At 43.5% G+C, this 26,118-nt stretch overlaps 1 protein-coding gene across 13 annotated transcripts in view; it reads left to right on the forward strand.

Annotated features, from left to right (window-relative positions):
* The first annotated feature begins 2,826 nt into the window (after positions 1–2,826).
* The window catches only part of PPFIBP1 (PPFIA binding protein 1), a 189,179-nt gene continuing 165,887 nt past the window's right edge, over positions 2,827–26,118 (forward strand). For 12 of the 13 annotated variants that reach the window (XM_028491124.2, XM_028491125.2, XM_028491130.2 and 9 more), the window contains exon 1: positions 2,827–2,966. The gene's annotated coding sequence lies outside the window, so the exon portion shown is untranslated. Of the gene's footprint in view, positions 2,967–15,076; positions 15,157–26,118 lie in introns of all 13 variants that reach the window. The other variant, XM_055085533.1, reaches the window with a different exon arrangement.

Raw genomic sequence — 26,118 nt, forward strand, 5'->3', positions numbered from 1 at the left:
CATCCTTTTGGGGGTGGGACATTCCCTCCCCCATCTCCTGCTGCTGGTGGTAGAATGTGAACCCTGGCAGGCTTCCTATGACTGGGGCTGGGAGAATGACTGGTAGCCACCCGGCGACTGTTGGAAGGCATTTGGGAGAGCAAGGCAGGCAACAGGCATGACAGACAAGTGGGTCCCTGACTGAGGGAGGAGGGGTGAGTGGCTAAGAGGCAGGTTAAGTGGTCGGTGCAAAAAATACCTGAGGGGGTTAAGGGTTGTTGCATGAATGGTGGGAGGGCAGGAAGACAGAAGGACTGTGGGCAAAGCATTGAGAGAGAGAGAGAGAGGAGATACCTGAGGGGGTTAAGGGTTGTTGCATGAATGGTGGGAGGGCAGGAAGACAGGACTGTGGGCAAAGCATTGAGAGAGAGAGAGAGGAGATAGTTAAGTAGTTATGGTTTCTGGCTATGAGATCGTTTGGGGTTTGGGTGCATTTAAGGAATGGAGGGTGGTTAGAGATGATCTGCTGATGTATTTTCCATCCTATATTTTTATTGAGTGTTTTCCTTGAATTGAGTGTAAGGAATACAAAGAGGTATTAGGCATGCAGCATCCTCTTCAGAGTTTGAGAAGATAGGAAATATATATAACTAGACATATATAACCATATGTTTACACATCTGTACAATAAGGCTTACAATAACCTTTGATCTGAGTCTTATCAGCCCCATTTTATAAAGGAGGTGATTAGGTTTCTGATGGATATTTTAATTACTTGGTCAAAGATACACAGCAAGTAAGTTGCAGAACTGGACAATGGACCACTTTTTCTGTCCTCTGTAGGGCACAGCAAGGACAAGGACGTTAGGCTTTGAGAGAAGGGCGGGACTTAACACACAGAAAAAGGGGGTCAAAAGGAACAAACTTCCAGTTATAAAATAAGTAAGTCATAGGGATGTAATGTACAACATGGTGACTATAGTTAATAATACTGTATTACGTCTTTGAAAGCTGCTAAGAGAGTAGATCTTAAAAGTTCTCAAAAACAAAACAAAACACCCCACAGAGCTCTCACACACAGAAGAGAGTGAGGATTCCAGGTAGGCCAGAAGGTGAGATGAAAGTAGACCAGTTTGTAGTGGAATGTTTCCCAGGGGTGAAGTGGGAGATAAGGTGGGAAAAGTACATAGAGGCCAGATCAGGGAGAGTTTTAAATGGCCAGCTAAGAATTGCAGGGAAAGGGGGGGCCTGATTTAGAGGAAGATGTTGATAGCAAAACCAAACTGTTTTAGCAAGTTCATTTGGAAGTGGTGCACAGAAAGAGTGCGGGGGAGAAATGGATTCAGAAATATGTTAGGAGCTTGGAAGAGTGTAGGTTTGACAAACAGCACGATGGTAATAGTGTAGAAGTTGGTCTGTGAGAGCACTGGCCTGGGTCTGTGGATTATTTTTAGCATTACAGTGTTTGAGTGTGTGTAGATTGTGGTCAAGCCCTACTTCAAAGAGAAGCAATAGCTTCGGAATCAAATGAACTTTGGTTTCAACTGGAGTTCTGGGCGTTCTGGAGTCATTTCCTTATGTAACCTGGCTGAGCCTTTGATTCCTTTATGTTAAAATGGGGCTAATGACGTTCACCTTACCGGATGGTTATGGGGATTAAATGAGACAGTGGTGGACTCTGTACCTCCCTTCTACAATCTTCGGCAGAATGGTGAAATGTATGACATGTTGTCATCCATCAGAAAACAAACAATAAAAACCAACAGAAAGTCGATGGTTAGGTCATTGTAATTCCAAAAGATGACAGATAATATATCTATATCTCATATAAAGAGGGCCACTTTTCACCATTCAGCCCTGCCTTGGAGTAGTTATTAGGCAAATTGAAAGACCCATTTCTCGAGAATCTTTCTGTTCTGTTAGCCAGGGGTATTACACTGCCTGATATACGCCAGGGTTAAACGTTAGTTAATTCTTAATTGATAGCTCAGCCACTGCAATTGGTTTCATTCAACAGTAATTATTCTCATGTGGCTTGTTGAACTCAATTGTGAGATTTTCCCCCCTTTTCAGTTGTGCATGAAAACAGCAGACTTAGGGTCTTTAGAAAGGTAAACAGTTATTTTTCTTACTTCGGAGGTTCAATTTTATTTGCCTGGAAGCTCGCGTGCTGTGATTTTCGTCGCTAAAAGCAAAAGCAACCACACGGTCGATAACGCCCCTGGTTAACGATCCAGAGGATTCTCCTCCATATCTTCCCGAGGTGCTTTTGAAGTTCTAAATTTCCCTTCTAAGGGAACGCCCAGCAGTCCCAAGATAAAAGGGTAGCAGAGCACGCTGGCGGTTTCTTTTATTTGCCTGACTTCAAGCTAGCCATTTTCTGCTCCACGCGCCGCCGGATTCGGACCTGCCCGTGACACAGAGGCGATTGTTTTTCCTTCAAAAGGGGGCTTGGGTCGGTTAGTTTCGTTTCTGACCTGGGATATGGTAAATGCGCCAAGAGAAGTTTAAAACAGGACCCGCAAGGATCTGCCCGTACCATTATTCTCCTTCCCTTAGAGAGAGCAGGAAAGGCAGTATTTTTTTTCCATCAACACCCACTTCCAGCCCTCGCCGGGCTCCGCGAGGAATGTGTAAAATTAGTGGGCTCCTCTGAGTGACAGTCCGCGGGCCCAATCAGCGCGAGGCGAGGCGCGCCGACGCCCCCCCCGCGCACTCTCTTTGGCTCATTCCTGCTGCGGGGAGGAGGGAGGGCGCGAGGGAGGGGAGGTACCTGGGACTGGGAGTGATGTCAGCTCCCAGCTCGGTGCCTTCCCGGATTCCTGACATGGTGTAGGGCCGAGAGGGTGGGGAAGGCGGGAGCGGGGCGGGCGAGGACTCGGGGTAGCCAGCCTGTGGCGGGGGCAGAGTGCCGGCGCTTTGAACTCCGGGCGAAGGTGAAGCAGAACTTTTGCAAGTCGTGCCGGCGGTTCTCTTCGCTCAGGCAGGTAAGGGAGTTCGGCTCGTCTCTGGGACCGGAGGGCAGTGGCACCGTTGTGTGGTTGCAGCCGCACCTCCTTCTCGCCGCTCGATTTCCTTTTCCAGCTCCCTCCGGCTTCCCAGTGGGAACGGGTACTTTTTTGGGGGTGGGTAAGGGCTTAACTCCTGGGGCTCCCACCTAGCTTATGTGTGAAAAATACCTCCAGGATAGGACCTGTAAGATCTTGTCTGGGTACTTAAACCCTCCACACCCCAGTCTCCTAGCAGTACTTGAGACCCCCAGAGACGTGGTGTGTGTGTGTGTGTGGGGGGGGGTGTTATTTTAAAATGTCACAAAAAGTTTATGGAATATCGACTCAAATTATGCTCTTGGAGAGAGAACAAAAGTTTTGTATTTTTTTTAGCTCCCCTGTGGCCATGTTGATTTAAATGAAAGTCTGTCATTGTTATTCTTATATATTCTTATATAGGAACATAAAAATTCCTTTTATACAGTCCAGTCAGGATGTGAGAAATTCACATGGGGTGTATTCATTATGAGCTTGTGGGAAAACCGGTCTCTTGGGGGCACATTTCAACGCCAGCTCTTTTTCACTCATATTTTAACGGAGAATTCCTTTGGTTGCCAACTTTGTGTTCTGGAGGGTTTAGGAAGGCTGCTGAGAATCTTCAGATCTGTTTTCTGGGGCTGTTTGAGAGAAGGATGAGGGCTGGTAGTTGTTTTCATGGATCTTTTTTGGAGAAGCGAGTTTTAACAGGGAAATGTGGCAGAAGGCGTGGCATACAAACTCTTAATTAGAGGAACATGAATTTTTCAACATGTGGGACCAAAACAAATCCTTTCAATAAGAAGTGCAGACAGGAATAGAACTTGATTTAGTGCCCCAGTTTGGTATTTAGGGGAAGCAATTGCCTGTCGGGAGCAAAAGGGTATTTTGATAAGTGGAAGTATAGAATTCTGATTTTGTGTTTATTTCCTGTTTCAAATCCTTTCTGTTTCTTGTTTAGGGATTTTGTGTGCCTGGGTCACTAACTGGGTAGGATTAACTTTCTGGGGAAAAAATTATGGAGTCATAAGCTTACTCAGAACCCTCCTTTCTCAGTGCTGAAGGCTCTTTCTTTTGGAGAAGGAAAGTGTCTGGGCTGAGGCTTCTGAGTCAAGTTTCCCTTTTCTTTCACCAGAGTGCTTCAGCAGTGAGGATGCTTCTCTTGCCAGGTCGGCAGGAAACGGGCGTGGACTTCTTTGTGAGTCAAAAGCTGCATCCCAGGTGCCTGTATGTAAGGGCATTTCCGGGAGAGGAGGAAAGAAAGAAGCCACATCACTGCATCTAATAAACCCAAGTCGGGAAGTGTGGAGATACAGGACTTTGTCGATGGGGTTCTCCCTCTTTCTAGCCAGATGACATTTAGGTGTCGGGGCAAAAAAAGAAGTGTTTTGTTTGCTGTTGTTTATAAAACACCTGGATCTGTATTGCTCTTGAAAAATTTAATTAGCACAGTGTGGATTAAGAGTAGGCTTTTTGCAAAGGCAAGGCATGCTTGACTGGAAAGGTCAGAACATTTTAATTTTGGTTTGTGTTTTGGACTAAGAAACAGAAGTTGCCTAATGTCACTGAAATAATGGTGACCAAGTCTTTTCTGTTTAGGTTCTGTAGGAAGTACATAAAACATACGGTATTTTCCAATGTACGTTTTCAGCAGGAAAGAGCCGGAGGTGAGGTAGGATTCCTGTGGGCTGGTGTGAGCTCACTGGAGCCTTGGCTGATGGAGCATTCAGGCTGCTGTTTGTGATACCCAAAGACAAAGCTGTAAAAATTAGTCAAGTAGTATCTTTAGGATGTTATCCTGATGTGCCAAATTCAGATTTATACTTCCTTCCAAGAAACGAGTCCTGGCTTAGGGACTTGAATATATCAAAGCTTTAAATTGCATTCACAGTTTGTGGAGTAACAGTAATTTTACATACTTAGTTTTAACCAATATTTCTCTTTCTCCATCTGTGTGTAGGAGGCAGATGTGGTATAGTAAAACACGGTGCTTTTAAAGGACAAAACTTGAAAGACTTTTGAGTGATTGAGAAAGGTAAGGTCAGGTTTTGGTTAAATTCTTTGACCAGCAACTATCATAGTTACGATAGCTACTTTAAAAAAAAAAAAGGATAATCTGGCCTTGGTGGGCGGATGTTGGCTTGAAATTCAGGGCACACTGTTGTTGCAGATCAATAGTGCCTAATTTCAAGGGCATTGTAGACATTTTTTGGAAACCAGTTCAGTGAGAGAGAGTTCATTAACTGTTTATGTAGTCTTTTTGTCACTCACTGTGCCAGCATGAGGTAAGTCAGAACAAGGTCATTTTTTTCCCCTTAGTTACTGACTAGCTGACTTCTGTTTAAAACCTGTTGCTCATATTCATGAAATATTTGTATTTTTATAGTTAATTTAGATTATGTTGGTAATTTGTTACATTAAAAGTAACTTTTTGAGGTTTTCAGCTCCCATTTTAAAAAATATGTATATCCCAAATAGCACATTTTTCCAACTGTTAACTCAAAGAAGACCTCATTCATCATTCTGTCTTCTATTACATGTTTCTGACCTGGTTTGAATTACCTGTTCAAAACAATGAATGAATGAGTGAATGAAATGTATGAATATCTATTCACATTTGGGTCTGTGTCTTGATTCTTTATTAAAGAAACATTCCTTCAAGGCGAAAACATAGGCAAGAGACAATGCACAGTGATGACTTCTTTATTCCCAGAGATTTCCCTAGAAAGTCATATTAGTTTTCAAATTAAGAAAAAAAATCCCAGTTGAGCAGCCAACTGTGAAATCTTGCAGGGAGCCATGATTTTATTATTGTTTTTTAACCATGGTGGAACAGATGGGTTTAAGTATGAGAGTCGAAGCTGTTAAGGTTAGTGACACTGGGTGTTGTTTGGGGACAGAGGGAACAAAGTGTTTGTCCTCTGGCCAGCATTTCCCTTCACCTAAAGGTTGATAATTTCACAATTAAATCAGTCATCAAACTGACCCCAAATCGACACTATCCAAAGACCACTCTGGGCTTGTGCAGTTCTTTGCATCTGTAGTGTGTTATGGCCTTTGTTTCTCAAATTCAGAGCAGTGCATTTCAGAAGCATTTTCCTAGCCAAAAGCCTACAGCTTTTGTCACATATATCACCACCATAGAGACCGATACTTTATTAAATGGAGCTAATGGATTAAAAAACCAAAACTGAACTAACCCACCCTAGAAAATACCAAGACTCTTCTATTTCTTTTATGCTCTTTATTTTAAATATAGTAATTATTGATGCCAGTTTGGCATTGGTTGATAATGTTTCAAAAAGCCAAGTGGTGAGGGTTTCTTTCCCTTCAATACTTTTTCCCACTTTTAAGGATCTAAACCACCAAACAACTGGATTTTAGATGGAAAAGCGGGCCCTGCCAGGAGTTTTAAGTTTGCACACTTGTTAGGCAGTTTTTGAAGGAGAGGAGGGTTTGAGTGAAACCTCTACCAGCCTGTACTCCTTGAAGAGCTTCTGTTTCTGAAATGTGGGTTTGGACTCTGAGTGATCCAGGTGGGTGTGTTGTTTCAGTTTGTTACTGAACTTTGGTTGCGTGTCTCCCCAGAACTTGGTGTGACTCACATTTTGACTGGCCCACATTCACATCCTGTTTTTGTTGGCAAATGTAATGACTTCAGAATAGAAAGATCGTGGAGTGGTTTCTGTGTAGATGTGCACCTAAAAATGCCCATGACTGAAGGAATTGTACAAACTCAGATTGCATTGACTATCAGTCATTCTGGTAAAGGCTCATGCCTCAAACGTGGACCGTGGAGGAAGAAGATAAAGTACCATAACTTTTGGGGCTGGCCACAGATTTTATGGACACCCTTTGAACTCCAGAGTAAGGCTAGGTATTTTCACCTCTCCTTTAACTTAGAGAAATTAAGCATTTGTCAAAAAAAAAAAAAAAAAACCCAACAGATGCAAGTTCAAGGAAGTAGGTGTGCTGATTCCTCGTGTTGTGTGTTGGTTAACAAGGGAAAACTTAATTTTACCTGGTGAGAGAGAGACTAAAGATGCTGTTTTCAGTGGCAAGTCCATTCATAAGTAAGTGGCCAAATTCTTTAGGCAAGCAAGGTAGTTCTTGGGAAGAAGTAGGTGGGCCCATCGGAAACTGTTTTACCTCTTCCATTCTATGAATGTAACTGTGAGCCGTATCATTGAATATGGCTATGTCATCTTGTATTTCCTGTGAGCCTAGGATATAGCTCACAGAAGTCCTTTTGCTGGCTTTCTGTCACCCTTCTCTCCATATATAGTACTTTTCACAAATATAATCTCGCCATCACAGAACTGTATGAGGTTTTTATGAGGAAAGTTTATTGAACTTACTTTATTTGAAAGAAAATGAAAACAGGCTAAAACTCTGTGGTCTACTTAACTTGATAGTGTGGCTGCAGTTGCATAAATAATATCCCTGCAACCATTATCTTTTTCTAAAGATAATGCTTCTCATAACAACACATGATCAAGGATTTTATTTTGCTTGAATTGGAATTTGAACTCGCTCTACTTTTTCTTATGAATGATGGAAGAGTCAGATGAGCCTGTAGGTTCTCATCTAACATAACTCTGGCAAGTGAGTGAGTTGGAGGAAGGGAAACAGTGACGACTTAGAGGAAACACTGATTGAACCTGCGAGTCTGCCAAGACGGTTTGTGTGAAGTCACCTGGGTCTTGGTGTTTTTCCTCTGCATCAGCTGCTTGGATGCTTCTGTAAAACTTTCACATTCTTCCAGCCTCCACCCCCATCAGTGGGTGACTTTGCACACCCAAGAGGGCTTTTAAACACAGATTTAAGGTTCTTCTATTGCTTTCTTCTCAGGGTACCTTGATTCTCTAGGGTGACTTACATTCTACATTACCCTGTGGAGCAGACACAGATAGATGCCCAGTCATATCCATCCTGCCCACCTTTTCCCTACAGCTGAACCATTTCATTTTATTTTATTTTTATTTTTTTATTTTTTTAACATCTTTATTGGAGTATAATTGCTTTACAATGGTGTGTTAGTTTCTGCTGTATAACACAGTGAATCAGCTATACACATACATATGTTCCCATATCTCTTCCCTCTTGTGTCTCCCTCCCTCCCACCCTCCCTATCTCACCCCTCTAGGTGGTCACAAAGCACTGAGCTGATCTCCCTGTGCTATGCGGCTGCTTCCCACTAGCTAGCTATTTTACGTTTGGTAGTGTATATATGTCCATGCCACTCTCTCACTTTGTCCCAGCTTACCCTTTCACCATGATAGTTAAAAAAAAAAAAAAAAAAAAAAAAAACTTTGATTTCCCAGACTCCCTTGCAGCTGGGTGGTGTCTAAGTGATATAGTCCTGGCCAGTGAGATGCAAGTAACTGGGAGGGCCTCTCCCACACACTCTTTTAAGGGGACGGCCTCTGTGAGCTCGCCGGTGAGGCTGTTGCTCTTTGTACTTCTCCTCCTTTCTCCCAGGAGCAGGGATGCTGTTTTCTAAGCGGAAAAGCCATCTTGTGACCAAAGATGAGAAGCTTGAGGGGTAAGCAGGTTGGGAATCTGATGGCCTTCTGGAACGGCTGTACCAGACCTGGTCTGCCCACCTCTTGATTTATTTTGAGAAAAATAAGTCTCCATTTGGTTCCACCACAGAAGTTGGGGTCTGTTACTTGAAGCCAAATGTGATCCTGACAGTTTAAATGTTAAAGAAGTCATAGTTCATCTTTTTCTCTCAGAATTAAAAGGCAGCATCCTGGATGACAAAAAAAGGGTTCGGACTTTGGAGCCCTACAGACCCTCAAGTTGAATCTTGGCTTGGCTATTCATTACAGTCTAATCTTGGCAAGAAATTTAACTTCTTCGGGTGTCAGTTTTCCTCGCTGTAAGATGTGGTACTGATGTTTGTCTCATAGAATTTTTGTCAGTATTAGAAATTATTAATAGAAATAATAATGACAAATTTGGTACATAGATTTTCAACAAATGGTGGCACCTATTATTGAAGGAGAGTGTAGTGAGGAGCCTTAAGAAGGGGAGGCAAGTAATTCAACTTCTAGTAGGTTCTCAGTAAACATAGATTGAATGGCTGAATGGTAGATTAGCTTTATGGCTGCAACCACTTGCCTCCATCTACTTAACATTCATTCCAAAACAACACCCATCTCTTCCTGCCTACACCAGAATACTTGGAGCTTTTCTGTTCTCCAACTTTGGTTGAAAAAGCAAAGGGTATTCTTATGACAGTTTTATTACCTGTAAGCATAGAGGTGAAGGGGGTGGGCTCCCGAGTCAGACAAATGTATTATACATTAGAATCTCCTGTCCTTAGGAGCTGTGTGATTTTGTCTTCTGTGAAATGGGAATAATTGGGTGGGTAATGAGGATTACATACAATATATGTAAAGCATCAACAGCTGCTGTCCTGGCACAAAGTGAACACTGGATTGATGACGGATATTTTTACTCTTTCATTGAACATTTGTTAAGCAATTCTTGGCCTTGGTACAAGGTCCTCTTGGAGATATAAGGACAAATAAAACATGGTCTTCATCCTTAAGAATATGCATACACAGGAGATGGGGGCAGAAATGGGGTGACCCTCCTTACACATAACCATAGTAAAAAACAGATTTAGAAAACTATTTAGCTGTTAAAAAATTGGGGAAAAATATACTGACTTAAACAGATGTCTGTGATATGTATTTTAAGAAAAAAGCCACCAAGCATACATGTGTAAGTTATATTTGTCAATGCAGGAGAAAAGTTGCTAAATGGGGTGGTTTGTGGAGGATGGGATGAAGATGGCAGAGAAGTTGAGGGACCTTTAATTTTTTTTATAGCATATTAATGTTTATTTGACAACACTCATGCAGTACTCTTTTTTTTTTTTTTTAGATGGTGGGGGTAGGAGTTTATTAATCAATTAATTTATTTTTGCTGTGTTGGGTCTTCGTTTCTGTGCGAGGGCTTTCTCTAGTTGTGGCAAGTGGGGACCACTCTTCATCGCGGTGCGCGGGCCTCTCACTATCGCGGCCTCTCTTGTTGCGGAGCACAGGCTCCAGACACGCAGGCTCAGTAATTGCGGCTCACGGGCCTAGTTGCGCCACGGCATGTGGGATCTTCCCAGACCAGGGCTCGAACCCGTGTCCCCTGCATTAGCAGGCAGATTCTCAACCACTGCGCCACCAGGGAAGCCCCATGCATTACTCTTGAAATGTAAAAAGTATTAAAGTTTAAAAAATCAATTTGTTGGGCCTCTTGAAGGTAGGTGGTGGAAGATTGTGCTGTGAGAGAGCATATTGGGCTGTGAACTTGAGCAAAGGATTGGGTTTAGGGGCATCCCACTAGAGGCGGTAGGATTTGAATGGGCCTTGAAGGATGAGTAGGAATTTTTGAGGAGGCAGTGGCGGGGAATGAGCATGCTTGGACTTGGAGCAAAATGTAGAATATAATTAGGTTAGTTTTAGAGAAAAATAAGATGGAAAGATCAGCATTGTTAAGAGAGGTAAGCTATACGATAGCCGGATCTCAGAGGGTTTAAAAAGAGTGACAGAATGCTTTAAAATGAGACTTTTTTAGTGTGTAAGTTGGGGAGGGATCTGAGAACTATTACTTTATAAAAATGACTCTTGGAATAGTATGTTGAATGTTAGGAGGGGTATTAGGAGGGGTAAGGGGAAGGGGGAGGGATAGAACAGCCTGAAGAAAGGCACACAGCAAAAGTTAAATTTTAATGGGAAATATGGTGAATTAAGATTTGATCATCTGGAGTTTGAGATTCCATCGTGACCCACAATAACCTACCTTCCTTTTCTCATTGTGTAAACAGGTAAAATCATAGAACCTGTCTCATTGGGTTTTTAGGAGAATAACCACCACAACAATAATCATAGCTAATGCTTACATAGCACTTGGTATGTACCAAGCACTGTTCTGTGTGTCATACATATTTTAACTTAGATTTAATCCCAACATCAGCCCTGAGAAAAGGTACTGTTCTTATTCAAGATGAGAAATCTGAGACACAGAGAGGCTAAGTGAATTTCCCAAGGCCACACAAGTGTGTGTGTTGGACTCAGGATTTATTTATTTATCTATTTATTTATTTTATAAATTTATTTATTCATTTTTGGCTGTGTTGGGTCTTCGTTGCTGCGCGCAGGATTTCTCTAGATGTGTTGAGCGGAGGCTACTCTTCGTCGCGGTGCGCGGGCTTCTCATTGCGGTGGCTTCTCTTGTTGCGGAGCACGGCCTCTAGGCACGCGGGCTTCAGTAGTTGTGGCATGTGGGCTCAGTATTTGTGGCTCACGGGCTTAGTTGCTCCGCGGCACGTGGGATCTTCCCAGGCCATGTCCCCTGCATTGACAGACGGATTCTTAACCACTGCGCCACCAGGGAAGTCACTGGGCTCAGGATTTAAATGCAGATAGGTCCAGTCTCCAGGGTCAGCATCCTCAACCACTTGTACATGGCATGTGAAAAGCTATGAAGAATTGTTAGTTGGTTTTATTCACATGAGGATGTTAAGCAAGAATTTAGAAATTTTAGGTTTGGAGTTGAGTCCCTCGAGTGATGGACCCTCTCCATAGGGCTGCTCCCTAAAGAGCGAGAGTAGGTGAACTTGCCAAACAAGAGGACGCAGAATAAAAAAAGAAGCAAGTACACAACCTTCAGGGAACTCTTGACATTTGGACATGGTCAGGCCAAAGAAAAGTTATTAAAGGTGATAGAGCAGGAATGCCCAGAGAGGTGGAGGTTGATGGTGGCAAGGGAATGAAGCACACCCAACACAAGTGGACCGTCCACGCCATCCAGTGCCGCAGGCCCATTACAAGGACGGGTCTGCGAAACGGCCCCCGGTCCAGCCGTCTTGGCCATTCGTGAGCTGGGAGAGCAGTTTCAGCACAGTAGACGTGGAATCCAGAATGCAGAAGATTGAGGAATACATGGGACGTGATGAACCTCAGGCTGTCCCGTTAGCCCAGCCTTTCAAGGAGTTGAACAAGGAGATGCGTGCTCTGACAGCATGGGTTTGAGGAAGGTCCAGGCAGAGAGGGTGATGTGAAAGCAGCAAACAAGAGGGGAGAAGGAGAGGGATAGATCGAAATTAGGTGGAGAGTGTGGGTTAGCTTTGAAATCTGTAAGAATGCTCCTTCAGATGGAATGGAAGAAAGGATGGGGGAAATTGGGGAAAAAATGTGATTGGAAGAGACAAGAGCTGAGTGAGTTCACCCCAGGCAGTCTGCATTTTTTTTTTTTTTTTCCTTCAGTCTAATAGGAGACAGTGGGAGGAAATTCATAGACAAGTAACTCAGGCTCCTGAGAGCCTGGCTCTCCAAGATTATTGGGACAGAGGAAAAATTTGAAGGAATGACAGAAGTCTCTCATCTAAACAATGCAAACTGACACATTTGCCAGGATGTGTCTCCAGGCAGCAAATTAATTTATTGAAGTGGAAAGTAGTGACACAGAAAAGAAGAAGAGAATGAAATGAGACAAAGGAAAACTTGACTGTATTTGAAGGAGGAATTTTTAGACACCACACTGAATGGTTCGCAGAACAGCTTCTCAGGGGAAACCTGAGCATCCTGAGTGATGGGAAGCAGCCTGGGTTTCGTTAACACTGAACCACCAGAGCACCAGGGAATACTCTATAAGGGGGAGTTGTCCAGCAGAGAGACCTCTGCATTACATGCTGCTCCTGGTAAGGTCTTTAATCTTCAGTTTAACTGATTATTTCTAGAAAGATCTTTGGCCGAAAGACATTGGCTTGCGGTATTTCAGCAGATTTGTTGTTGCAATGACATGAGTGGGATGAGAAAAGGACTGAAGCAATCTAATAATTAAGAGTGTGGTACTAAAAATCAGCAGCCCTCCCATCAATCCATAGGTGGGTCCTTTGGGGGTTGCTTTGAATGATGTCAGTAAAAACGTATCCAAGCGTGGGCAGCATATTTAGATGGGCATAATGTTCTTGAGTTCGGGGGTTCTCAGTGGGACCAGCTACATAATTAGTGGAGCCCAGTGTAAGATGAAAATGTGTGTCCTCTTGTTCAAAAAGCAGGAAAAAGTGCTGTTAAAGGTACTAACATAAAAAGCTTTTCCTTTTCTCCCATAGTCTCTCTCTTTACTCATCATGGTGTTTATTTGCTATTTAATGTCATTCTAAGTGAAGGAAAATTAAAAACTATCAACATGAATTTCATTGTTCATCTTTATATTATGCAATGCCAGTATTAAATGCAAATATAAGAGTGTTTAACACGTATGCAGAATTACTGAAGTCACACGCTTTGTAGTATTTTGTAGTTTGTAAATGCGTTTGTATATTCTTCCTACCAGAACAGAGGAAACACTGCACAAAACTGACTATCCCTACTTCACGTCTCCATTTGCACAGTCTATCAATCTTTGGCTTATAGAAGGAAGGACTGAAAGGGAAAAGAACCATGGGTTGCTCTGTCTTTCCTTCTTCTGTGCCGTCATCTTCAGTGTCAGTGGTTATACCGGGGAGTAATAGGAGTAAGAGAGGATATGAAAGGATACTTTGGTTGTTAGTGTTTCTTAGAAAGACACTGCCTTGTTTCTACAAGTACAGCAAGTTCTGGATCGAATGGAAAGCATGGCCTCTTGTTGCTGTCAGCACCCACCCACCTGCTTACTCAGTTGCATTTGTAACACGTTTGCCCTGAGCTCGCTTTGAGTCTTATTGAAGTCCATGCATCGTGAGTCCACCGAAATTCTGTGCTTATGGGGCCCTGCAAACACTATTACGAATAGGGCAGCAAGGAATGGTGGCCACACGTATTAAACAGATCTCCTCTGCTCACATGCACGGTCCACTGTGCCATCAGACCTCATTTACAGAACACAAGTTCAAAGTTGAAAATATTAGGAATCTTGACCTCATTTACAAAACACAAGTTCAAAGTTTACATTATTAGGAATCTTGATGATGACAGCAGAGCGTTAAACCAGGTGTGGGGCGTTTCGGAGCCTGGGGTTCTGTGTGTGACTACAGGTTACAAGTCCGTGAAGATTGCCCTGGTTCTTGGAAGTCAAAGAGCTCAATTTTAAGCCTGAGCTACCTTCTGGTCTTAAAGTCTCAGCTTCATTATCAAAGTTTACAATGGGTCAGGTTTGCGTGTGGTGTCCTAGAGACCCCCCTCCTTTCAAGTGTTTTTTTTTTTTGCCTTTCATTTTTGCCTTTCAAGTGTTTTCTGAATCACTCTCCGTTCCTTCCGCCAATGCCTTGGTTTACATCCCCATCAACTCTGACGTAGACCCTGCAGTTGGTCTCTTCCCTGTATTCTGCACCTCATTGCCAGACACATCTTCCAAATAAACCTTTGGTACAAGGCCACCCTGCCCTGCCTGGTCCTTGCTTTGATCTCCTGCGGGCTCTGGCTTGCAGCAGAGTTCTCACACTGGTGGGCTTGGATGAAGGCTGCCTGCAGACAGGTTTGGTTTGACCTACGCAGTATTTTAAGAAATTTGTGCCAGTCCTTAAATTTTTTAGAGATTTCACTTATAGAAATTCAGATTTAACAAAGAGAAGATCTGGCTGCTCTGGGCTCTTGTCTCCTTGGGCTATGCTGGTGCCCTAGAGAACAGGAGGACCTGTGGACACGGGGAGGAAAATTGACTCTCTGTTCTGGCAAAAACCTTCACTTTCATAGATCTAGAGCATGTATTTGCCTATTGTTCTCAGGGAATGCTGTGAAGCAGTTGGAATGCTGATCTTCTAATTTGAGGAATTAAGTTCTCCAACTTCATAATGTAAGTTGGGTGTATGCTTTGTAGCAGCCCTTGGTTTTTTTTATGTCATTTTTTGGTTTTTTTAGCCCTTCGTTGCTTTTTTAGGAGAAACATTTACTACGTCTCACCTGGTCAGTGTCACCACTGTGTCACTTGTGACCTCATCTGATCTTGACCTGTTTCTCCAAGCTTGTCTTCGCGCTCTCTGTGCTCAGGCCCAGGCTCTGCACCCCTGGAGTGCTTTAAGTCCACTCAACCTTCTACATTTCCTATTGTTTTTCTCTTTGCTTAAACCCTCCTCTTTCCTCTAGGCCCCCTTAAAGTAGTTCGCTGGGAGACCCTTGCTGAGAGCCTCAGTCTGAGCTCAGCCTGCAAACTCTGCTGGAAGCAGGTAATTACATTTTTAGAGTTCTAAACGCTAAAGTACCAAGTGGGTGGTGAGTTCAGGTTGTTTGTGAAGGTTCCTTCCAGCCCAGTGATTTTGAGATGCCATGATTCTGCCAGTGCCTGTGCCTGTGTATTACCATGCACTAGGTATCTAGTCGTTTTTTGAAGTTATTCTTTGTGCTAGGAACTTTGCTTGCTCCATTTCACTTAAATATGAGGGCGACATTAGCATTATCTCCATCATACAGATGAGGAAACGGGAAAGCTTTCCCCAAAACTGATGCTCCAGATGGCTTATCTCTGGTTATATCTTAATTCTTCAGCTAGATTATAAACTTGTTGAAGGCCACGACTGTGCCTTTGCTGCCAGGCCCTGCTACCCAGCAGGGACTCAATGAATGTTTAAGTGATGAAAGTAATGGTTCATTCGGCCAATATGCATTGGGGCCTAGACGAGGCTCCGTGGGGATGCAAAGGAGACTCAAGTAGTATCAGTTATATATTGTAAGATAGACCTCCTACCTGTGCACAAAGACAGGATAGTTTTTGATCTTGGGCTGTGGATTTAGATGAACCTATAGCTGTGTCTCAGTTTCTTCATTTGTAAAATGGGGGCAACAGTAGTACATAGTTTGTAGTAGTGGTTTTGAACTGGGGAGATTGTGCCCTGTAGTAGTCATTTGGCAATGTCAGGAAACATGTCTTGTGTCACAACTAGGGGTGGATGGAGGACTGACATTCAGTAAGTCACGTCCAGGAATGCTGCTAAGCATCCTGCAATACACAGGACAGGCCCCTTCCCACAACAAAGAAATAGCCCCGAATGTCAGTAGTGCTGAGGCTGAGAAAACCTGCCTTGTAGGCCCCTGAAGAGGAAACAAGATAATGAAGACAAAGAGCCTGACGTAGTTAACTGTTACTCTAAGAAAACAATCTCAAAAGACTGCAAAATCAGCTTTTGGGAGGGCGAACCCCACAAAGCTTAATTTCAGAATATCTGTGATTCTTGCTGAGGAAAAGCCTTATGCTAAGGATTTCATGCTGTCCTGTTTAGAAGTGACAGACTCACCGGAGGTACACAACCTCCGGTTGTGTAACACACACAGTGTTAAAGGATTTCATGCTCTCTTGTTTAGAAGTGACAGACTCACTGGAGACTGTGTGTGTTACACTATGTACTAACGTGAGCTGGCGTGGATTTATCAAAGCTGTAAAAACAATTATTAATTTTTAGGGTGTTCCTGATAAACTTCCTGCTTGCTTAACTGGTTTGTTCTGTGGAGATAATTTGGTGTGTGTGGGTTTAAATCCTCTGATGGGAAATGTTTTGGTTAGTGAATTCCCAAAATGTGTTTTGATAAGTGGGACATGAAAAGTTTTTGTTTCCACATTAAGAAGCCTATTGTTTTTGTAGTCCTAAGTTTAAAACAAAGCCACTTTCCCCCTGCTTACTGCCTTACCTGTCTACTGCACAGTGTTTTGGTGTTTGTAGGCTTGGAGAGCTTTTGGATTTACATCTGGTTTTTTTTTTTTGTTTTTTTTTTTTGTGGATTTGAAGTTGAGGCTGTTATTAAAATTTTTTGTAATTATAAAAGTAATATATGCACCTTCTAGAAGATTTGGTTAGTATAGAAAAAACATAAAGAAGACGCAATTTAAAAAAAAATAGCCTTCAGTATTCCTGCCACACAAAAGTACAACTACCTTTGGTGTGTTTCCTTCCATTTTTTTCATTCATGTATTTTTTTCCATATTTGAAATATTCTGAGTGTGTAATTTTGTGTCCCACTTTATTTTAATATTTATTTATTTGGCCGCACCGTGTGGCTTACGGGATCTTAGTTCTCTGACCAGGGATTGAACCCAGGCCTACGGCAGTGAAAGCATGGAGTCCTAACCACTGGACTGCCGGGGAATTCCCTTTAACATTGTTTTATTTGCATATCCCCACACTACTGTAATATCTCTAAATATTATTTCTAAGGACTGTGAGATGTTCCATCTATGGGTGTTTCATGATTTATTTAATCCCATCCAGCACATACAGCCTGTTTTCAATGTTTGCTGAGCATCTCTCTGTATTTCAGATCATTCCCATCTTTACAAGAGATGACCAAAAGTAGAACCAAAGGGTGTCGATCACAGTGCCTGGATATCTTGATCCATGTAGATATCAGTTGCCAAAAAGTTTCTACTAATTTTTGCTGCCATTAGCAGTGATATTCTCATTTTAATAACATTTGATAACTTTCTAGTAGAAAAGGTATTTCATTTTTCTTTTTTATTTATTTGCTATTTATGAGGTCAAACATGTATATGACTGTTGGCCATATTTCCTGTTTAACAAACTGTTTATATACTTTCCCTATTTTATCAATTGGGAATTAGTGTTATTCTCATTTGTCATAAACTCTAGTTTATGTATTTCATTTATTTACCCTTATTAACCCTTTCTCATAGTTATTGCAAATATTTTCACCTAGTTTTTTTTTCCTAATTTTTCTGATTAAAAAATTTTTGTTGGGCTTCCCTGGTGGCGCAGTGGTTGGGAGTCCGCCTGCCAATGCAGGGGACACGGGTTCGTGCCCCGATCCGGGAAGATCCCACATGCCGCGGAGCGGCTGGGCCCGTGAGCCATGGCCGCTGAGCCTGCGTGTCCGGAGCCTGTGCTCCGCAACGGGAGAGGCAAAAAAAAAAAAAAAAAAAAAAAAAAAAAAATTTGTTTTTAGTGATATAGAAGTTTAAAAATTTTATGTAGTCAAATCTGTTGATTTTCTTTTCTACTGGGGATCTTCAACCTTCCTTCATCTATATTCAGATGAACCCTTTCTGCTCTGGAAGTTACCATACTGAGTCATCAGTGTTTAAAATTCTGTCCCAAAGTAGACTGCTGTCGAGTTTCCTAATGAGGATAAAAGTGCTTGGTCTAATATGGGCACCCACTGTGTACCATGGAAACCCTTCACATGAGCATGAGTGTGTATGTCTGTGTGCGTGTGCGAGTGAGTGAGAGAGAGAGAGAGAGAGAGAGAGAGAGAGAGAATAGGGAAAGTTGATTAGAAAGGATGAGGCTCTTGTTGGGACCCCGCCCATTCGGTTTTGTTTTAAATTTCCTTTCTCTCAGGGTGGGAGTGAGCTTCTGCAGGCGGGGGGCCTTCCAGAGATTCCCAAGTGGCTGAGTGCCTGGGGCCAGCAGCTGGCTGAGCCACCTGTGGCTGTACCTGGCACAGAGTTGGACCCGCAACGATTTGTTTGTTTAGTGCAGGAGAAGGTAGACTGAGCCGGGACGGGGCCTCTCTACTCCTCGCCATCAAGGTGCATTCTCTCAGGCTCCAGGTTGTGTGCTGCTCGGCCTCTGGAGGTGGCTCCCTGCCCTGCAGTGGGCTCGCGGGAGCCCACAGCCCTGCTCACCTGCAGGTCACCAGCTGCATTAGCCGAAGCCCGAAGAGGGAGGTAGCAATAACAACCAGTGCTCACCTGTTCTGCAAATTCGTTTCACTCGGGCTTTTTTTTTTTTTTTTTTTTTTTTTTTTTTTTTTTGCGGTACGTGGGCCTCTCACTGTTGTGGCCTCTCCCGTTGCGGAGCACAGGCTCCGGACGCGCAGGCTCAGCGGCCACGGCTCACGGGCCCAGCCGCTCCGCGTCACGTGGGATCCTCCCGGACCGGGGCACGAACCCGCGTCCCCTGCATCGGCAGGCGGACGCGCAACCACTGCGCCACCAGGGGAGCCCCAGGCTTTTTAATATGCTTCTCACCTCAACTTTATGAGGTTAAACACTCTTTTCATCTCCGTTAATTTGGAGGAAACCACCACTCAATAAAAGCATAATTAAAATCTGGAGCTTATGAAACAATTCCATCACTGTAATTTCTTGGTGATGCTATTGGGCAGAGGGTAGCAGCAACTGTTTTAGGTTTTCGAGTCAGATATATCTTGGATGGAATCCTAAGATAGTCATGTCTTAGCATATTGAATTGTTTTTGCGTACCAAAAAAAGCACAGTACCTGGCCCATTCATTGTGGAAGCTCAGTAACGATTGTTTCCTAGTCTCAATGCTGAAAATACCTTTGTTCTTTTTTGTTTAAAAATTTCAGAATAGCTGGTAAACCTGCTCAGACTTGTGAAATTTTAGTAAATGTTATTTATATTTAAGTGCAAGAAGCATTTCTTTATCTGCCCTACTTATTTTCCCATTCAGTAGATTTTCTTTTCTGGTGTGGCTAAGTTGCCTACTTCTCTGAAACCCTTCTGCTTGGAGAATTTCCTGATGAACCCCCAGTTTAGGACTATACTCACAGCCAAAATAAAACATGCTTTGTCTATGTGTTTATGTACAAAGCACAGACAGCTCTCTAGAAGGGCAATAACTCAGGCATTCCTTTACACATAGTTGAGAATTTTGACATTATTCATGGAGTTGTTACTTGTCCATGTATCATAAACATTCAGGTAACAGAGCAGCGTTAAAGAAAGTTATAGAAAATCACAAGAAAATACAAAGTTGTTAAATAACTTAGGAGAAGAGTTGTTAAATAAATCTTCATTTTTTCCTACCATATAAAAGTTGGGTTAGATCTGACTGGTCCTTACGCTAGACCTTGTTAACCACTTAAAAAAAAAAAACTTTGCTAATATTATTGTTATTTCTGACTAAGGAATCTCAACATGAGAGTTGTCTTGCCATTTAACTTCTACTGTATGTTTATTCAGACTTTTCCATTTTAATAAATTGAATCAAGTAATTATAAATGTTGTTATCGTAGAATTATAATCCAGTGCAGTCTTGTTTCTTTGGAGTTAAAGATAACACCCTTTGGGCGTCTTCTTTAAAATATGCCTTGGACCTTCTTGTTTTTTTGTCCCTGAAGCCATGATTGCATTTTCAACAATACATCAACCTAGTATTGGAATGGGGAAAAGTTATTGAGGATGGGGCTTTATTGGGTTAATAACTAATGCTCTCATTCCTATTCTGAGAAATTTAGATCTGTACCCTTGTGGTTTTTCCATTCCCTGCCCTCTCTTTAGTAGCAATAGAGAGACAAGGATGGGAAAGCCTTTTAAAAATGTAATTTATATAAATTCATAAATTAGAGTTGTGCTTCTATATAATTCATACCATATGTCTATGCTTTCTGAGAAACATGGATATAGTTAAGTATCAGTGATTAAGTGAAATTTACATGATTTCTCAGTTCCCTTTTATGTCTTGAGTTCGAGGATTAAAGTGAGTGAACTGTTGGCCACATCTTGCGAATGTTGCAAACGGAGTGCAGTACATTATAAAATGCCACACCCAGTTTTAATGGTCAGTAGGCAATTGTTCTCCTAAAATTCCAGGCCCATTGTTTGATTTCTTAATCTGCAGCCAAAGTGGACATTGGGGGCAGAGTGGGTGGCGGTGCTAAGGGTTAAGAGAGTAGGTTAAATCTGGAAGAATAAAATTGGTGCTGACCTGACTACTGATTTACAGGATACAAAGGACTAAAGACTAGGCTTTGTGATCCTGAGATAACAATCCAGTCCATCACTTCAGCCAGATCATTTTGGCACCAGCCCTTCGAACAAAGCCTGAGAACCCAGCAAGTTTTACCAGGCATTTCTTGTTGCTACTGGTTGGCTTTTGTGGCGTCAGTAGAGTAATTAGCTCTCATTAGCATGTCCACAAGCTGTAATGCATCCACCTGCTTGCTTCTGGTCCTGAAACCATAACATCCCCACCTGATCTCTTTAGCCCCAGCATTTTTTTTTTTTTTTTTTTTTTTTTTTGTGGTACGCGGGCCTCTCACTGTTGTGGTCTCTCCTGTTGCGGAGCACAGGCTCCAGACGCACAGGCTCAGCAGCCATGGCTCACGGGCCCAGCCGCTCCGCGGCATGTGGGATCTTCCCAGACCGGGGCACGAACCCGCGTCCCCTGCGTCGGCAGGCGGATTCTCGACCACTGCGCCACCAGGGAAGCCCAGCCCCAGCATTTTTGTATTGCAGAAACAGAATGCCAACTTGGCAAGAGTAAAATCCACCAGGTACCTCAGATAACAGTAGCAAAACCTATTGACGAGGGTAGGAAGGCTTTCCTAAGAACAGTTATTGTGTCTAGGAAATTGGTGAGCTGTTGAAAGCTTTTTCTTCTTTTTTCCCCCTCTTGTGTATGAGACTGACATGAAGCAGGTTAGTCACAGACGCTGAGCACTGGTAATTGTATCACTTGATCCCCTAGTCTCTTTGTCAGCTGTATTCCAGAAGCTGTGGTCTGTATCAACCAAGAGTCTGGAGTGTTTGGAGTCACTGAGAGACAGAGAGACCTTTGGTGGTGATTTGTGACCCTGTTCAGGACCCCATGCCATCGGTAGTCCTTGTTCCCATGAAATATAGGTCTGTAGTATGAAGGTGGGAGCCATAAAGGCAGAAGGAGGGAGACAAGGTTTTGGGGCTTTGTACGCAAGCCTGGAGAGATACGTAGACAAATTGCAATTTGGCAGAATTTTATATGAAAGGACCTTGGAACCAAGAATCTGGCAATCTGATCCCAACATTGATCAGCTGTGTCATCCTGGGCAAGTCACTTAACCAGGCATAAAGTTGAGATAAAAATACCAGCCCAGCCCTTGCAGGGAGAGCTGTGAATGTCAGATGAGACAGTGTGTGAAAAGCTATGAAACATTAAGCAGTAGTATGATTTTAAGTTGAGTTTTTTTATAGAGATACATTATCTACATTTTTAACCTTCTGAATCCAGACCTCTGGTAATAAGATACAGGCACTGTGCAAGCACCTGCTTTTCCTCTGATTTCTACTCCTGTGACATCCCTGACCCCATCCCTGGACCCTACCCTGGACTAGAGCCTGGACGATGACTAGGTAGTTCCTTGAGGTTTATCTGGGAGATGGTGTGCTGCCTCCTCGGCAACGTGGTAGCGGTAGCTCTCGATTCCCGCGCAGGCCTGTCTGCCATCTGCTTTCTCGGGGATGCAGTAAAGAGTACAAAGTCATCAATAGTCGATCAGCCCCAGGAGTTGTTCCCTGTTATTAAAAGTTTGGAATGTTGGGAATAAAGTGTTGAGGCCTCATTGTCATACATCTACGTAGCACTGTTCTCTTCAAGTGGCTTTAGAGTAAAGATTTCCTCTGATGTAGGTGATAAAGCACGTGTGTCTTATGTGGGGAGGGGGTATACTCTTAACGGGCAAGGGTAAAAACCATAGCTCAGCACCCTGTGGTCTGGTGTCAGTTTCCAGTACCACGTGATGTGATGTTGTGATTCACAGATCACGCACCTGGCAATGTCTCACCTCCCTTACTTGTGAAACTGTGATACTCCGGGGCATTATTTAAACTCCTGTCCCTGTTGACAGCATTGGGTTGGTGTTCCGAAAGTGGTCTGAGTTGATTATCAAAATGTGTAACTTTTAAACGGAATCCCAAGTATTTTTCAAAGACTGTCTTCAGCCTTCACAGGACCTCTGATAGAACATGTCCCTCTAGGGCCTGTAACTTCCTCAGTACGATTTAAAAAATAACTTGCTGCACTTAGAAAACAGCTTGTCTTTTTTTGGATTGGCTGGAAGCACACCAGGAGTTGGATGCTGAAGGAGTTTAGGGGTGAGGAAAAGAAGGCAGCAGGGTTGGGCAGAGGACAAGCTGACTGACAGTATGGGTGTAACTGAGGCCCCGGCTGCCCTTATGGTGAGCTCTGGCGCTGGGGTGGCCCTGCCCAGTTGTCTCTGACTGAGGCAAAGAGCTGGACCTGTGTATCCCTGAATCAGCCAGCGGTTGGCACCTGGCCGCCCCTTCTGGGGGCGTTACTTTGGGTGAAGCTGTGTCCTGCCACTGGCTGAGGACCTTCCCTGTGAGCCGGCAGCAGCTGGGGATGGGTGCGCTGGCCCTTAAAACGGGGTCTGGTGGGAGCAAGTAGTGACCACTACCCTGTCCCAAAGAGTCTAATCCCTTAAGAGAGAAACAGACAAAATATGTAGCACCCAAATCCCAGCAGTATGGTAAGTCGCTTTATCTGCAAAGTTAGCACGTTTGCATCCCTTAGCAAAACTGAAGGAATAGGTCATACCCCTTCATTAATGATAAATCAAACAGATCTCTAGCCTCTCCGAAGCTTGAGACACTTGGATAATATTTACACCTGGTTATGGTATAGCAGGGGCCAGCTTCTGTATTTGTGAAACGGCTGACACGTAATTGAGTACTTTTTCCCAAGCATGAATTACTGCATGTTTGGCATAGTCATCATATGTGTACATGAAGGCAGTTGTTTTTGGGGTATTTAATTCATGTTGAACTTATAGGATTGGTGGGTCACCACCACAAAAGGCAGGTAAGGCACACAGACCATGCAACTCAGAACATTCCAGGGGACCCTACGGATGGAGGGCAAACATGGGGGGGGTGTAACTTCTGTCGAAGTTACCTGATGCAGTATTTTAGTCATGGTTGAGGGTAATGGTTTAGGAGTCACATTTTCAAAGGATAAGTTAATGTACTCTGAAAAAACGAATCAGTTTTCTGGCATTTCCGAAAGGCAGCGGTGCTCAGCAAGCGTCTGAAACTGTCTGGCATGGTTTGTGGGTGAGTGAGGTGAGTCAGCAGGGCCAAAGTTGTACGTTATATCTTTCCAACTGCAGATCAAGCCATATTGCAAAAATGAGCACGGTTCCCCAGCATTTTCTGTCTTTTAGTAAGTGAAGGAAAAAAAAAAAAAAAAAAAAGTAAGTGAAGGAGGACCTGCCGACCCATCATCTTCATAGTCTGGGTGTGTTGTGGATGATTCGGGCCTGGCACCAGCAAAGGTGATAGAGTTTGTGTGTCCTGACCGATGGACCTCACTTCCAGTGAGTCCCCGCCTCAGCAGTGAAGTAGCCCTTGTATGCTTCGCCTCAGTCTGCGTGATCGCCCAGGAACTCTGTAACGCCAAGTCACGGGAGATATTCCCAACCTGTTTCCACCACGGGTGGAGTGGAGAGATAAATAGGTCACTGTCTCTTATGCAGCTGTTCTTGGCCTTAGCTTCTGTATTTAAAACACACATCTCTGAACCTCTTGGAGGGATGTGATGATTTGGTAATTGCATGATTTACCAGCTGCTTTCGTGTATTGCCTAGAAATGGGGGACGGCACGAAATAAAAAGCTCTCCAGGTTTCCTCAGCCGAGAAGGAGATTAATGCAGTGTAACGATTGCTGTAGAGGAAAGGCTGAAGGGGAGACTGTCAAACACGCGCAGTGTATCTTCTCGAACCCTCCACTTGGATGATCTTTCTCCATGTGATCCCTGGGGTCTCAGGAGATCTGATAGTGCAAGGACCAGACATCCTAATTGGGGGCAAGGAAAGTTGTAACATTGTGCGTGTCTTCCTCTGGCTTCTCCATCGTCCTAAACATGCCTGCACGTGTGCATTTATCATTGGCGATCTGGAAAGTTCAGATGAGGAATCTCCAACAATGACTTTTCATTGTGACACATCTGCAAAGGATGAATAGAGAAAAGTTTCTTGGCCAGGAAATGCAGTCCTGTGTACAGAGAAACGACTGTCATTAGGAGAGAAACTTTCAAAGAACCAGAAGTTTTAAAAAAGGGAAAAAAAAAATATGGAGGAAGCCTATCAAGGAAAGGAAGGGCCAGAGGTGAGCTGCAGGATGCTGCTTGGAGCTATGGGAAATAAATCATGAACGAGTGACACGGGAAAAGGTCAAATGAAAAACACCACCTGTCGGGGCTGGCCAGGGCCCAGGACAGAGGCAGCACCAACTGGGCTTGGAAATCCACTGCAACTCACTCCACACAGAACTGCCCCACCCGTCTACCCCATCTGCCTCTATCCACCTGGAGCAGGAGGGCCGGACACCCTCATGGGAAGGATGCTGTCGGGCTGTTTTGCAAGCGAGACCTCGAAGTTTAGGAGAACCTCGCCTCCTTCTCCAGCTGACGTTCATAACCTCCCAGAGAGAAGACGCAGTGGTGAAGGACACAGGCTTGGGAACCAGGGGGATTTCTGCCCCTTAATAAGAGGTATGACTTAACCACTGGGCCTCAGAAAACAGGAATGCTGATGCAGTTGGTTATGTTTCACAGGGTTATTGTGAAGAGTGAAGTGGGGCTTAATGAAGTAAATGCTCCACACTAGGTAACTGTTGTTATGTGTCAGGAATTATAACTGGATTTGGAGAAAGCACCTTCCTGTACTTTCTGGCCTCCCCGCAGGAACTTTGAACCCGACCTGGGCCTCGGCAGGGATTTGGACGCCGTCAGTGGCCCCTACACGGGGCCTGTTCTGAAAGCCCCTGACCTTTTCTGTAGGCCGCTCCGGCAGGGACATGCGCACACATTAGCTTGGAATGGGTCTGGGTCCTATTTTTAAAAAATTTCCAGGGATAATGGGATGCTCCATTCAATAGACATAAATATTGATTCACCTCCTCAGCGTCTTTTATATACAAGACACTGGCTGGACCCATAAAGGTGCAAATCGGGGCTGCCTGTCGTATGTTAGGGGGTTGCATGATTATGTTATTGGTGCCTTCCTGCAACCCTAGGAGAGCAAGGGCAATATCACTAGTTTTACAGAGATTAAATAACTTGTTCAAGATCATAGATAATGCCTACTTTCACTGAATGTAAGACACATTTCAGTTTCTGTGATGCTAAAATGTGAAAAAGTATATCTTTTAAATTAATGAAATGTAGTGAATAGCGGAGTCTGGATACTACCCCATGCCTGTCTGATTTCAAATCTTGCGGGGGGTTTTTCCCCCATCACACGCAAGGGCTTATCTATCTAGCTGGTGAAGATTAAAAGAAGCACAGAGAAGAGGACAACTAATGTATTAGTTAGGACTTGTAAGGGCCGCAGTATGATAATAGTTGCTGTTTATTGACTACTTGTGATGTTGCAATGCTTTTCTGTGCTATAATTCATAAGAGCTTTTTTTTTTTTTTTTTTTTTTTTTTTTTTTTTT

Source organism: Physeter macrocephalus, chromosome 6 (assembly GCF_002837175.3).
Source record: "Physeter macrocephalus isolate SW-GA chromosome 6, ASM283717v5, whole genome shotgun sequence".
Lineage (NCBI taxonomy): Eukaryota > Metazoa > Chordata > Mammalia > Artiodactyla > Physeteridae > Physeter > Physeter macrocephalus.